Below are 15,767 nucleotides of genomic sequence, written 5' to 3'. Positions count from 1 at the left end.
TGGTCTTTTGTTAATAGGCATGTACTTTGCCTGCGCGTAAATAAGGGACTGCTTTTTGGTGTGTAAAGTGCTGGTGGTGGAGTGTTATCTCTCCGCCCTTCTCCAGAATCAGTCAGTGCACAGTAGTTGGCGTTACTGTTAGCTGCAGTAGGCAGTGCGTTTCATCCATTCTCTTCTTGGCTTCTTGTAGACTGCCTGGGTGCTGCATTTCGATAAATATTTATTGAGCGGTAAGTAGTGTTTTGCTTTAGAAAAGGTATGCCTAGTCTTTCTTTCTAGCGCTGCAGTCAAAATGGGGCCTTAAACACACCATAGTCTGTGTAACACCGTTGTTTTTGTTATTGGAGATAAAAATGGCTTTATTTTAATGAACGTTTGAAAGTAATCAACAGCTTTCTAACGGGTTTAAAATTAAATTGTCATGGATTTTAACCAAAGGATGGTAAAAATAGAAAGGTTTAAATTGATGTTGTATGAGACTGCCTCTAACGGATATAATATATATAATATATATATATATATATATAATATATATATATATATATTAAACGCAAAAGCGATTTGTTGTGACAAAAAAAATTTTAGATTTTAATCCTGTCTCCGAAGGTGAAAAAGCAGGACTTTGAAGTACAGATGTGGATATATATAATGTGTGTGAGCGTAGTTTAAATATTGATTATTATCTTAACGTATTTACCAGAGTAAAGCATGTCGACACAGGAAAGATGGACGTTTCATAACAGGTTAATATAAGTAACGGTACAGAGATAGTCAGGCTGCACAGGCGTGGCCGTGCTGATCCACTTGCTAGGCTCAGTCAGAGGCACTGCCTGAGGAGGTTCTATTCAGAGGGCGTACAACCACTGAAGCAGATCAGCTATGTCGTGCTTATTTCGAGGATTTGTTTTACCCCAACAGGTTCGCTCTAATAATATCGAGTTTATGTCTTTTTCGTCCAGTATCCAAGAATACTGCAGTTACTTGATCTTACTGCAGTTCCGTTACTAGATACAATTATACACAGGTAGGGTACAGTTCTACTAGGTCAATGCTGGTATACCATGCAGTAGTTGTATAATGCGTGAAGTATATTTTATTTATGGAGTTACTACGGAGGCAGAGTGTTAAATTTATTTACATTTTATTTCAATTAAATAATGATTTTTTTTTTTTCTTTTGATCTAAATCATTTGTTTGCCTAGTATTTCCCACAGTCTACGCTGTCCCCCAGGGACACCAAAATACCCTGCCCTTGAGTAATTACATTTTTTTTCCAGAGACAGTTCTGTTTAATTTTGTGTGTTGATCTGCCCTGCTTTGGTTAAATGATCTGAGATTGTAATCTCGGCATACTGTACCTGACAGATTTTCTGTTTTATATTATTTGGCATTGTGTGTGTGTTGTAGGAGGTGTGCAGTATTGCAGCGCTGCAGCTCTAATGCGGGTAGATGGAGTCCAGTTTGCAGCTGTAGAACAGTAATCTGACACTGCTACCAGGACTGGGGAGGGGTTACAGTAATTGTGTTAATAGAAGTGGTATGCGTTTGATACCCGTTTAATACTTTTAATATACAACAAGTTATACAATTCCTCCATCTTAAAAGCTTAATACTCTCTGTGGTTTATGGTTTTTACTGGCCTTTTATGGGGGTGGGGGGTGGAGCATTAACTAAGTGAAATTGTGGTTTCAGCTGCTTTTGTTTTATTTCTCTGGGTTTCAATAAGCAATATTTGCTTCCTGTAGTTAGTTAGTTAGACAACACAGTAGATAGCTTCAGCTGATTTAACTGTAACAGCATGCAAAGCAAGGCATTCAGGTGGAGCCCTTTGCATACATTTATACAGTATGATGGATGATTTACTGATCAAGCGCAGGTTGGCAGTTATTAAAACTAGAATAAACTCCTGCCTTGCACATCTGTGCCCTGACCTTCATAATACTGTAACCCTGGCCTAATAAACAATGCGTGCTTATTGTTACAAAATTTTAATCACAAAATGTGAACAATGTATTTAAAAAAAAAAAAAAAAAAAAAAAAAAGTAATTGAACTGATTTGCATTCTGCAAGAAAATATTGTAAAGGACTAATGATGCTATAATTTATCTATGGTCTGTTTGGAAACTTGTGTTTTTATATTCAGGTGGGGCTGAATATTTTGTGAGAATAGGTCAATCTTAATTTTGTAAAAGGTTATAATACTTTCATACCTTGAGCAAAGCACACGGTCTGTTTGGTTATTGGTTGCCAATATTACTTTAACAATATGTGCGTTGAGATTACTTTAGTAAACATTGCGGCTGTTATTGGCACAGTAAAGCTTGATCTCATTGTACCCAGAGGCGCTGGTTTTTAATCAATCAAAACTGTTGCATTCCCTTGCTGCATGAGAGTAACTATCATAGTGGGATGGTGTTGAACACATTCTGATGGTGTTAAGTTTAGCACAGGTTTATTCATTCATGGCAGTTGTCAAACAGCTGAAAGCCCTGCATGACCTCACAACACCTGTTTGAATGTTACCATATGGTCATTGATGTTTAGTGAGATCTTCAACACTTACTGTAGGAGACTGAGCCTTTCAAGTTAACAATAAGAGAAAATCCTGAAACAAGGCTTTGTCCTTAGATGTAATTAAAAGAAAACAACTCTGTGCAAGGGTTTGCAGCTCACCTGTGTGTTTTCCTATTTGTTGGTGTTTGAAGGTTGTTTGAAAGACATTTACAAGATCCTGCATTCCATTTTGCTTTGGAGGTTACATGTCGTCTTTTGACAATGATGGCCTTTAATGTTAAACAGATTTGGTAATATCTACAGTATTTCATAATTTGTGTGTGTCATTATGTATATATGTATGTGTGTATATATATATATAATAATATAAATCGCTGACTCAACACAGCAGCTCTTGAGCCTCTGTTTAGAAAAAAGTAGACAAATCGGATTATGCACGTGCACTCGTAGTGATCTCTATGGAAGGCCATCTGGGACAAAAATGTAGTGTGCTGCTTTAGAGTGAGCCAGAATCTTGTGGGACAGAAAACGGTGTCAACTTTATGTACTATTTATTTCGGGAGTAAACAAAACAGCTTTTAACTTGTTTTGGCATTCTTTTGTTTTGTAGTTAATTCACTGGGGAAAAGTAAGTCCTACACAACTTATTCTTTACTCCTGGGATATTCTTCTATTTTAACGTGTTACATATTTTATGGTCTTACAGTAAAATAAAGGCTCGCACACAAAGGGGCTACGGCCACACCCCCTGCCGCTGCTGCTATGCTGTCTCTGCCTGCATTCAGAGCAATATAATGGCTTTTATTACTTTTTGAAAAACCAACGACTATCCAAACGAATATTTCAATTACGAGTGAATATCCAAACTTGAAAATCCCATGTTTCGTCCCAGTGCTTATAAACTGCTGTGCAAAAGACTATGACATGTTACATTTTTCTATTCTGATGCATTATGAGCACCAAAAATTTACTCAAAGCCTCCACTAGTGTTTTCTACTATTATAACAACCTTGACTTGCATAAAGAAGGAAAAACATTGAGTGAAATAGCTCGCAACACTCGATTTATTTCAAGGTGGTATTCGTAGCATAATCAGCAAGTACAGAAATACATATTTGTAATTGACAAACCGAGGAAGACCCAAAAAGCTGTCTAACAAGGATGAGCAATACTTGGAGATAATATTCTTAAAGAATAGAAAGAAGACAAGCGTTGAATTAACAATAGAACTGGCAGAAGGCACAGGTGTCGTCCATCCATCTACAGTCCAAAGCACCATTGATCATTGTTCCATAGTCCAATTTCTGTGTTCTTGTGCATATTTTAGCCTTTTAGTCTTGTTCCCCTTTCTTAACAGAGGTATTCTTACTGCAACACATCCTTTAAGTCCTGATTTCAAGAGTGACCTGCCAGTTCTGTTGTCAATTCAACGCTTGTCTTCTTTCTATTCCTTAAGAATATTATCTTCAAATATAAAATGGTTTGTATAAATTAAGTGCTGTGATTGGCTGAACATTGGCTGACTGTGCAGTAATAATTGTCTTACCGCACGGCTATGACATCATAGACCAACTTATTTACCTGATCTATTAATATTACTACGCATTAATAGTAACAATTATCTAAACAGTGTTTCTGTAGTAAAAATGTCAACATACAACTGAAACAGCATTTAAATCACTCAACAATCATTTTTTTTTTTCATCTCTGCCGCTAAAAATTATAGAGAAATTGGCAAATATACTGTGGTATTTATTTAGTCAGAGAACAGAACAAAGAAAACTCCAAGGCAAGCAATAGCTGTAACACTATTCAAAAGCCATCTGAGAAATCACCACGCAAGTCTCACTCAACATATATATATATATACACACACACAACAGCAGCATCTACTTATTAAACTAAATATCGCCTTATAAAACTGACTAGCGAGTATGCAATGTTTAAACTCGACAGAACAGATACATCTCGCTACTACCCTCTGATTTCAGAAACATATTTAAAATAAAATTAAATTCTCTCCTGTTCTGTGCTGACACACCCGTTGGGCTTTTAAACAAGGTCGGGTTCAGCATAGAACTGTGCAAACTGACGCAGATGTCATTTAGTCCACATATCATCTAGGGAAATTATGCCGGTTGCCGGCCATCGGTGTGAAAGTAGCCCCAAAAATTGTTTGCCAGCTTTGCTTGAAGACCGCAAAGCCTGAGTAGGATTTCCTATAAAACAAACAAACAAAAAAAATACCACTCGGAAGCCACTCCCTCCAGTGCCAGTGGAGTGTTTGGCTGTTCCATGAATCCTCCCTCAGATGTGGGAAATAAGTCTGCTTTCAATTCACAAATGCCATTTTATCTTAAAAATGTTACTATAAATGGCAATGTTCAACATAATGTTTGGCAAGTAAAAAAAAAAAAAAAAATATATATATATATATATATATATATATATATATATATATATATATATTGTATATACAATCAGTCAGAAGTCCCTGATAAAAAAAAGAATCACCTTCCTATATATTATAATAAAAAAAGGAATTTTTTCGATCTATTTTATGTAATTTTTTTTTTTTTTTTTTTAAATGTAGCACTCAGGGTGTGCGGTAAGAATTGTCTTACCAAATACCCTGTCATGGGTTATTTCTTACGTCTTGCTCATCCTTGTGAGAGGATTTTGGGTCTTCCAGTCCTGGGTTTGTCAATTGTATCGTAGTCTCTCAATGCCCTGTAAAAGTAGTTTTTGGTTACTTGACAGTAATCCTGGATATATTTTTTAGTTTTAAATTAATAAACTAAAAAAGAATAAATTCCTTATTTCTACCACCCAAAACTTGTAAACCTGCTTTACAGAGGACCTCTTTTCACTGTGTTTTTATAAATATTACTAAATGTAATGAGAGGTCAATACAACCATAATAGTAAACTCTGGGGGTATAATATAATTAAGGGGCAGTGACATCTGGTTCCACCAAATGTATATGGCATCCTTACAATAAACCCAATTTATTTGTTTTTATTTTTGCAATAATATGATGGCTGACTAATGAACATATATTAGTAATAAAAGTAATTGATCTTCATGCTTTGCTGTGTAAGCACAACATCCATTTGCTTCTATTGATCCCTTTACATTAAGGTTTCTGGCAAGGTACTGCAGATGCACATTAGGCTTTCTTGTTGAAGAATACATGAGTCTTTTAAGGAACTTTCTGATTCAGCATTAGTGCTAACCGAGGTTTTAAAACCCACTTGTGTTTACTTCATGTTAGCAAAAGCAATATTCTCACTGCTCTCCTTTTTAAAGTATTTTAAGACTAAAATGTGTTATTGGATTTACATTTACGACATTGCACAAGTAAGCTCCCAATGATTATTAAACGTGGAGTTTGTAAAAAAAAAAAAAAATAAATAAATAAAAAAAAATTAATAATAATCTTCACTTGTCTAAGAAAATTTGAATACTATTACAATTTGTTTAAACAAAACTACGTTGATAATAAGTAGGCTATCCTGCTGCAGTCGCAGGTCTGTGCTAGTTCTATTGAGACATTGGTCATGTTCTTATAGCTCAGATTTTCGGAGTTCTGCACAGTGCTGCACAGAATCTCGGAGATGCGCTGTAGACGTCACTCAACGCCCACAGAAATCTGTGCAGATTCTGCATAGAGCAGCAAGCTCTGGGTAACAGAACGCAGCAATTGAAACGTGTATTGTGTGTCTGACAGTTTCCTTTAAAACCATTACCAAAATACAGTATCGGTTCACAAAAAGATCTTCCTCAGACGCTTTGGTAAGGCTGCAAGTACCATCGCTTAATTTAGAAGAAGCGTGTTTGCAGTTGAAAAATGCATTAACTGTGTCATAAATGAATTACGAATCAAAGGAACGGTATTAATACTGTGATGTGCCTAAACCGCAATAAACCGAAAAACTGGTATACCGACCCATCCCTAGTGGGGTTCTTGCAATTCAGTATTGAAGTTAATATTTTTAACACTACTGTGAATTGCCCGTTTATTCAATTTAAATGGACCCCTTGTATCCAAGCCAACAAATCTGTGTGTGCAACATATACCTATAGTTTAAATACAATAAAATAAGGAGAAGGTGCTATTTTTAATTTTTTTTAAATAGCATATATGCCTATAAATAGGGCTTCTGATTTTTGGTGTTTTGCCCTGACTTTTCTACTCTAAAAATGCAGTTGATACATGTTAAGCCATTCGTGTATCTGAATCACAACTGAGAAACACGTTAATTGTACAATTTATTTCATTTACATGTTTTTTTTTTTTTCTGTGAAACAACTAAATGGGCTTTTAAATCATGAGTCTTACTTTTTGATTTAAAAGCAGAAGTGACATCTGTGTAATTGTAATACAGTTACGCGTAACCATTGTAATAGTTTGCCCAGCATAAAATACTTTATTTTTCATCATAGCTTTAATAAAGATTAGTCACTTATTAAATGTTGCAGCCTCATTTGTACATTCCGCTTGTAAATTTAATTTTAGTGTTTACCATTAACAGGTTTCTCAGCTGTGATCGAGATGCACAAATGGCTTAACAGGTATCACTTGCATTTTGAAATGAGTATAAAAGTCATAGTAAAACACCAAAAATCATAAGCCCTATATATAAATAAATGTATAAAAACAGTGAAGCAATAGGACAAAATAATAGCATTGGGGGTACGATAATGCTCTTTTGATTAGAAGGCAAGCATTCATTAAATAAATGCTATGCAGTCTTCAAATAGTGCTAAAATCCAAATCACTAATCTATCCTGCTCACTGTATATGAGACAACAACTAGTTATGTTCACACCAAACGGACTACAGTTTCACATTATTTCAAGGAAAGACTTGTGACATTTGGAGGATCAATATTCCATTAAGAAAAGGGGAAAAAAGAAGACCAAAGAATAAACATAAAATGAAAGCAATCTTCCCTCTCTTTTTTTTTTTTTTTTTTTTTAATGTATTAAACATCTCTCGAGTCTTGGTCCCAGAATAGCAGTTACAAACTGACCTGGCATCTCCCTTGGTAGAGTGCAAACCAGAAAAAAAAAAAGAACTAATATGGCATTCTGCAATCTGGCTCCACAAAAGACTCGCTGAGTCTGGTATCCTTCACAATTGAAATCGGTTACACGTCACTTGTGATGATCTCAGTAATCAACCGTGTTATGTTTTCGGCCCATTTTTATTGCATTTCCTAGAACTATATGTTTGCATGATTGTTGTTTGTCTGGGTCTCACCTCCTTCGCGCTAGATCCAGCACCAGTAGCAGAAGCAGACATCATATGTACTGCCACTGTAACCAACAGCCTGCATTTTACTTCTTGGTCTCCTGTTTTATCAAAATATACCCAGACAGGGCTTTGTTTATTTCGAGCTCCGAAAGCTGACATTGCTAGTCACATGAGCAAAAGCATGCTGGACATTGGCTGGTGAATATCCACTGATAATGATGCCACGCGACCAAGGTAGGAAGTAGACATTATTTGCAGACACCATCTTGTTCTTAATATTTGACTTGCATATTTGAGAAAGTTTAAACGATTTAAACACAGTTAAAAACGTTTGATACTTTACTAACGTTTAAACTCTAAACCAGAGGTTCCCAAATTCAAGGAGGGCTGCTTAACAGGTGGGACATTGGGTGGTGGGCCGCATAATAAAATTCACCTATAATTAAACACCAATGTGCAGTAAATATATAGACCCAAGACCTGCATCTTTTCTGCTGCCTTTTCTTTTTGGGTTTCTGGAATAGGATTATTTTTAGATTTTTTTTTTTTTTTTTTTTTTAGATTTAATTTGATCATGCTTGTATTTATACTTTATTGGCTGGTTTCATAGACCCAGATTAGCACTAATCTTGGTCTGTTTTACCTAAATTAACATTAGGTAGTATAGGACTAGTACTAATCAGGGTCATGAAACCAGCCATTTACGTGTATGTTTATGGGGACATCCTAAAACGCTTAAGTGGAAAACAAATGCTTACAAACTTTGCGAATGTTAGGCTTAACATTTCCCAATACTATCCTAAAACGTTATAGCCCTAACCTGCTTAATCATTAACTGCTCATAATGTGAAAAGAGTTTTATGTGCAAAATGAAGTTATTCATTGTTTACCCGATTTTATTGGGATTCCTTATTTTTAAAAGAATGCATACAAATGTTTTCAAATTAAAAGTAAAATGCAGGGTTTTTTTCAGTCATCTGAATTTATTACAAAATTCCTGTGCCAAAATAAATCAATCCAGAACATTGTATATCATAATCAACACGACTCTCTCCATGTTTTTATCCACGCAGTTTAATTACAAAAGTATGATTTATTTTAGGATAGTATTAAGTGTTACGTTTGATACCTGCAAAGTTTGTAAGCATTTGTTTTTTATTTCAGTACATTAGCCACGTTAAGCGCTTTCAACATTAAGCAGGTTATTTTTAGGGCTTATCGTGATTATTATGGTGTGCATGTTAATGAAACTGACAACTAATTATTATTAGATTTCAAAGAACTTATCTAGTTTCTGCTTGAGGGGGATTTATGCAGCAGACTTTATTCAGCAATCATTTGGGACAGTAATCACCGAATTCCCCCCCCCCCCCCCCCCCCCCCCCCCCCCTCTTGCAGTTGATCGGCGACCCTGGTTGAACGTGTGTCTTGTTTTCATGTTTTTAAAGCTACAGTAGCAATGTGCTGCGATCTGTGCTGCTTGTACCGATATATAAAATCGTTTCTTTCCAAGGAAATATAGAGAAATCTTAGAAACGTTTGACGATGGCCACGGGCTGCACTTTGGGAACCCCTGCTGTAAACAATTAACACCCCTAGTGCAAAATATCTGCTCTTTGTATGCATTTCAATAAAAATGTCACTGAGAAGCTTTTGAGGGTCATTCAAATGTCATTCTTTGAAATCCTGGTAATAATTACTTTGCCCAATGTACTTTCTATGATTATTTAAAGTTGTGGACTTCAAGTGAATATTTTTTTCAATTAATTTGACAAAATGGGCCATTCATCTACTGTACTGTATGTAGGCCAAGTTAGTGCAGATTTGACTGTATCTGTGCTAGACGAGGGTGGGTCACCTTGTGATAGGGAAAACTCTCTGAATGTGTATTGGAGATAAGTGGGTTTGAATCCCACCAGGGCTTTAGATACCAGGCTAGAATGTGCTGGAGAGCTGCCAGGAGATAGTAAATGGAACATTGCGACAGAAACCAGCGCAACTTCTAAATATAGACTTCTGCTCCACAAAAGGTAGTCATCATCACTTCACCTGAGCTCTTGGGAACTTTAGCCTATATATCCTTTCACCTTGCTTCAGTAAATAGCCATATAGATTATGCATGCAAAATTAGTTTTTCAATCTGTTTTGAAAACGTAATGGTGTAAAGTTACGTACAAAAAAAAATTAAATTTATAAACCCTGTGTTTGGGATGTTGCTGTAAAAATAACTGATAAACTGTAAATTTATAGTTTTGTTGGTTCTTTAAAATACTAGCACTCCCAGCTATAAACTTTTTCTTTGTCTCCTAGTTTTACAGGGGACGGACGACTAGGATTTTTAAACATACAAACCCAGTTAAAACACATACAGTAGCTGTATGTTTTGGTCCTTATTCATGCTCCATCCAATTTAAGTGGATTTCAGCTTCTGTTTTTATAGTGCTACAGTAGACTTAAGCTGTTTAAATGAACCAGTTGCTATTGGCTTAAACCACAACCACACTGATGCTGTCTCATTCCTGTTATTTTTTCACTGTATGTGTATTTTAAGCATAAGGGTACGAGTCGTGTCTAGAAAGCAGTATCACCAGTTTCCATATTACGTCAGAGGTGTGCAATTCGTATCGCTCAACACCTAGAAATGCAAGATTTGTGTGAGGGACAAGTTTTGCCGTTATTCTTTGCCTGTCGGACAAGTAGTTTGTATTTATTTATTTTTCCTATGTTCGTTCTGTTGCTAGAAAGATACTCTGGGTATATTTTTAGAGAGCCACGCAAGTTTCTGAAAACTGAATTGTGGAAGTCCTAGCACATACAAACAAACATTTTAAAACGCATTTACGTCCCACCCCATTCACTTCTGATTGGCTGGCTGTGTGAAAAGCGGATCTTCTATTGGTTACAAAGAAACCCAGCTATGGCTGTCAAGAGAGCCTCTTTTAAATTTAAGGTAGTAAGTTATGTTTTTTTGTGAATTAATTGCAACTGTCTAGTAAAGTTACTACAACAACAACAACAACAAATAAAAACACCATAATTGCTGTGATATTAGAAAAAAGTGGATTAGAAAAAAGTGTTGTGTAATTTTCATTAAATTATTCTTGAGTAAACTTAGTGGTCAAGTGTTTATAGTATACAGTGGGATTTTTTTTTTTAAACATGAAGTTTACTGTTTAGAAACATTTCAAGACAAGCTTTCCCTGGCAATTTTTTTTTTTTTTCGATTTTTAGTTGGTAACCTAGTTTGCTGATCTTCTTTAGATTTAAATGCTGTAAAGATTTGAACAGAAGTCATATTAGTTACAGTACCATGAAAAAGTATTTGCCCCCTGTCTGATTTTCTGCATTTTGCAAGAAGATTTTTCTAGCATTTTGTACATCAAAAATTGCACACCCCTGTACATTGCTGCGTGCTGGTCAGGGCATAGGTTTTAACCTATTGAAACAACAGATGAATTCCTGCAGTGTGTGTTTGTGAAGGGGGAGGGGTGGTGGGTCGTCACCTGGGTATTGTGGTTGACCAGTTACTGAGAGTGTGAGACAGCGCTGTGACTGTTGGCGGACAGCTGACAATGTTGGAATAGAAAGGTGAGAACCACATGGCAAGGAATGTATAGGGATTGCCAGTTGGGAATTCTGGCCGCATTCCTGGAATGATGTGCCGACATGCCTGCAATTTCAAGGGTGTTTGTGCAGCTGTCATTTAACAAATACCCGATGGCTTAACTGATGGTGTCCTGGGGAACATGAATTAGTGCATTTATTGTAAGATATGAATGCAGGTTAGGCTATACTTTGGGCCATACTTTAAATGCATTCTGGTCACAAATACACTGGTGGGGGAGGGGGGTTGATCCTTACTCCTGATACAATGCTCCTTCCATTTTAAAGTACCATGCAACTAGTTTTAAAGGTGGTAATGTCTTGTTATATCTCTTAACAGTGGCTCCCACATGCAGTGTTATAAAGTGGGAGCATTTTACATGGAATCCTGTCCGCTTCTTAGGTTGTTCGTCTGCTCATACAAGAGTTGCTGCAAAACTTAATTTTGTCCTCTGCACACACCAAAATAGATGTTATTTTTTCCTCAGTATGTAAATAGTGTGATTTTAAAGGTTTTACAGTAGCATTCATTTGTGGTAATATACAGTAGGCTGGTGTAGGATACAACACTCTGACATTGTAGCCTGTTGATGCAAATAATTTACACCATATGTTTGCCAAAAACAGGGAATTTTAAGGTCTGTTGCATTTACAAGGTAGTAAAGGGCACCAATCTCATTATGGCGCATAGGGCCGATGGAGATTGTGGGGGTCGTTGTCACCCTCCCATTTTTTAAAAAAGGAATTAAAATGGTATATTCTGGCACAATTTTTGATGTTTAAGTATGTGCTAGACTAGTAGTGGTCTGCTTGTAGTGTCTCAAAGTACTCCATTAGTGCAATGAAGGAGCTTTATTTCAGCACTGCTCAAGCAAGGCAAGATCAACAAGAAGAAACATGAACTTTTGTAGCATCAAGGCACCTGCAGTACAAGACTGGCTAAAAATGTGTGTGGAATTGGTGACCACACCTTTTTAATTGTGTACAGTTGTAATATGGAAAACGGCATGCTGCAGCTCCCATGCTCAGCATTAGTCAAGTCCTGATCTGACAACATGCAGTGTAACACAGACTGCTCTTGTAGTTTATTTTTCAGTAAAAACGAGTTTAAATTGCAGCATGTTTGTTCTGCTATTTTCTGTATTAAATACACCACAGCAAGAACATTGTAATATATTTTATTTCACTATATTTTTCATGTTTTCATTGGCACAATCTGACTGCAATATATTACTGCAAGTCAAGTAAGTTGCAGTACATTTCATTTTTAATTGTCTATATATATAATATATATGTGTGTAATATTTTTTTTCTCAGCAGTATACTTTCTAATTACAGTTGCAAGTATTAGTATGTGTTCTGTTTTCACCATTCTGATCAGTTTGAAAAAGCAACTTAGTTTTCCCTGCAACAGCTGACCCTGCTCCAGTACACAATTCATGCTACATTACTGTTTTTTTTTTTATTATGGTAACATCTCAAATGACCGTGTTTGCCAACTGCTGAGCGATTAAACTAGGACTAACTCCTGACGGTAAACAATGTTGCGGCTGTTTAGAAGATGCAGCAGGCAAAAATAAATCTGTTTGTGGGACTCAAAACTTTATTTAGGCACTACGATTTCACTGGCGAAAGATCACATGTTGTTTTTTTTTTTTTTACACACAGACATTTGGTCACCATCACAACTGTTGCATGAAACTGGGGTTACCGTATTCTGCTCAGGTGCTTTCAACTAGAAGAAACAGTTTTAAACCTTTTTCTGTTGGCGGTCTGTTCGCCTCAGATATTTGCTAACTGTGGCGAACACTTTGAAGAGGTAGTTTGCTTAAAACAGTAATGGCGACAGGCTGGGAGAACATTTCTTTGACTCTGGGGGGATGGACAGGTTTTGTTACTTTATATGACAAAAAAAGAAGCCGAAAGAGTTAAGTTTAATGTTATAATGTGACTTATTTCTAAAATATTGGTATTTTTCAATGAAATTTGATAAAATATGTATGCCTAGACAGAAAAAAAAAATGAATTCCAGTTTTAAAATGGCTGATTTGGCCATTTTGCTTTCAAATTTTAGGATGTGTTGCATATTTGAAATGTTCGTAGAATGTTCAGTAAACCGTTCAACTAGCCTTGTTCAAAGTTAAGTTTGTTGCGAAAGTTCGCCTAGTTGAATGCACCTGTGGTGTTAATAATATACAGCACCTCTAATGAAGCATTTGTATATCAGCTGACAAGGTTTCAGCTGATATCCCATCATGCCTTTTTTCTTAAAGGCGTACAGCCTCTGTACATGAATCCCAAATTTTTGGTGCATATGTATAGCTATTATGTTCTATATATTGTCTAACAGTACGACACTACGACAAAAATGGACTGAATGATAATATCTGAAAATAATCGTAATATTTTTTAATAAAGTAGCCGGCGCAAATCTAGTATTAGGTGGTGGATCTCTCCAAACGCCTGTTTATTTTGAAAACCCTGCAAGAAGGCAAGATAGTCGAAGTGAATTCTTGTATGCTATATTTACCTGTTCCTAATATGATGAGTTTTATGTGTACATTTTAATGGTCTTTAATTTCCCTGGAAAAGGATATTATTTGGTGGGTCCTTAGCTGATCTCAGTGGGCTCAGGATCCAGTCATGAGATGTATTCATCATCAAATACAAGCACCATTAGGCAATCAAATCATTATGTAGTGCCCTTTCTTGTGGTGCCAGCATTCAGAGTTGCTGGCATTTCATCTGAGATTTGATCTGTGTTAATAGGAACAGTAATTAAGACTTCAGTTGTACAGTCTCTTAAGATCACAGCAGTGGGGCATGTTGAAATGTTCCCTTTTGTATCAGCAATGACACAGCTGTAACAAGACAAGCTGAGGTGAGTAAATCATCCATAACTTTAAACCCACAACTGTTAAACTAACGTCAATGTTATGATAAACTTACTGTTGATAAGCAAGGCTGTATGACCAGGAAAGCGCACAGAAAGGTTTTAAACATTGCAGTCATTGAAACTTTTGAGTTGGCTTTTAAGAGCAAGTCATCGCTTCATTTTCAAGGAGAAAACACACGCTGAAGCTTGGAATGGTTACCAGATGTTGACTCCCAATACATTTTTAATCACCGCTGGGCCTGAGCAGCCAAAACCTAAATATATTTTAATATATGCTTGGCCTATATCGATCTTTTATTAACCTGTGCTTTTAAAATCAGTGGCAGCTAGTGCTGCAAGGATTATTCAGATTCATCGATTAATCTGAAATTGTGCTGTCATTGATTAATATTTTATCGTAGTAGAAAATAGTAGCCAGGATAGTCTAAGGGAACTAAGAAGGAGGGGGAAGGGGAGGGAAGGGGACGGGGGGTCAAGTGGGGGTTTCATCCCCCCCCCCCCCCCCCCCCCCCCCCCCCCCCCCCCCCCCTTATTTAGAGAAGGAGGATGTAGTCCAATAATCAGGTTTCCACCCCCCCGACACTCCCGCTCCCTTCAAACATGCATAAGAAAAGTGCTTGTCGTGTGTGCTGCCTGCATTCAGTTTGTAAACAGTCAGTCTGCCGCTGTCCTGGCAAATTTCACCCCTATAGTCCTAATCGAGTCACGTGGCAATTTTCATTTCACAATGTGTGTTTTTTATTGGTATTTTATTGGGTGCTTTACATTACAACCTTTACAGTAAAAACTAACTATATCTATTATATATTATCACAAGCCATAGATATGCATTTGTGTATGTTTACATATTTATGTGTAACTCCGTTATTTGTCATATCTTATTGAAAACCCTGAACCTAATGTGAATACAGAGACTGCAGTGGTTATTGTGTTGTTTTGACGTGTGTTAATAACGTTTGTTAATATTAAAATGGCGGACGTGAAGTCTTCATCCTCGAACGTGAAAAGCAGACTGGTCTGCATCCAGCTGTTTCAATTGACCAGGCCAGTTTTGTCCAAAAGGAGCGAATCAAAGAAAGTCAAAAGGATGGGATTTTTTTTCCTTCCTCAAGATGGAAACACTGGCACGGTGACTTGCTCTTTATGCAAACAGTCAATGATTTCTTAACAGCACAGTTCTGCTTGAACACCTAAAGAGAAAGCACCCATTCACATTAATGAATGAAATAGAAGCCAAAGCACAAGTAATACTTTTTATCAAAAAATAAATAAACTTTTTAATTTAAGATGTATGTTCAACTGGTCGTTTTTATTATTATTAAAAAGTAAAAATAAAAATCTGACCTTGAATCTGCATCACAAAATATAAGAAAATGATCAGATGAAAGAAAAACCCATTTTAAGACCTGCATGTAATTAATACATTAAGTTGTGTCGGTTCAGCTAACATTGTGTAAGTTGAAGGCCTAATATAATGAAAATGTAAAATGCATG

At 36.3% G+C, this 15,767-nt stretch overlaps 1 protein-coding gene across 2 annotated transcripts in view; it reads left to right on the top strand.

The window, feature by feature from the left end:
* The first annotated feature begins 81 nt into the window (after window positions 1-81).
* Window positions 82-15,767, top strand: part of LOC121317289 (spectrin beta chain, non-erythrocytic 1) — a 124,558-nt gene continuing 108,872 nt past the window's right edge. Inside the window, exon 1 of one of the 2 annotated variants that reach the window (XM_041253062.1) lies at window positions 82-230. The gene's annotated coding sequence lies outside the window, so the exon portion shown is untranslated. The remainder of the gene's footprint in view (window positions 231-15,767) is intronic. The other variant, XM_041253064.1, reaches the window with a different exon arrangement.

The sequence above is a fragment of the Polyodon spathula genome, chromosome 6 (assembly GCF_017654505.1).
Source record: "Polyodon spathula isolate WHYD16114869_AA chromosome 6, ASM1765450v1, whole genome shotgun sequence".
NCBI classification, from domain to species: Eukaryota; Metazoa; Chordata; class Actinopteri; order Acipenseriformes; family Polyodontidae; genus Polyodon; species Polyodon spathula.
Note: the sequence above shows the minus strand (reverse complement) of the source record. Positions and strands in the feature narration are given on the sequence as shown.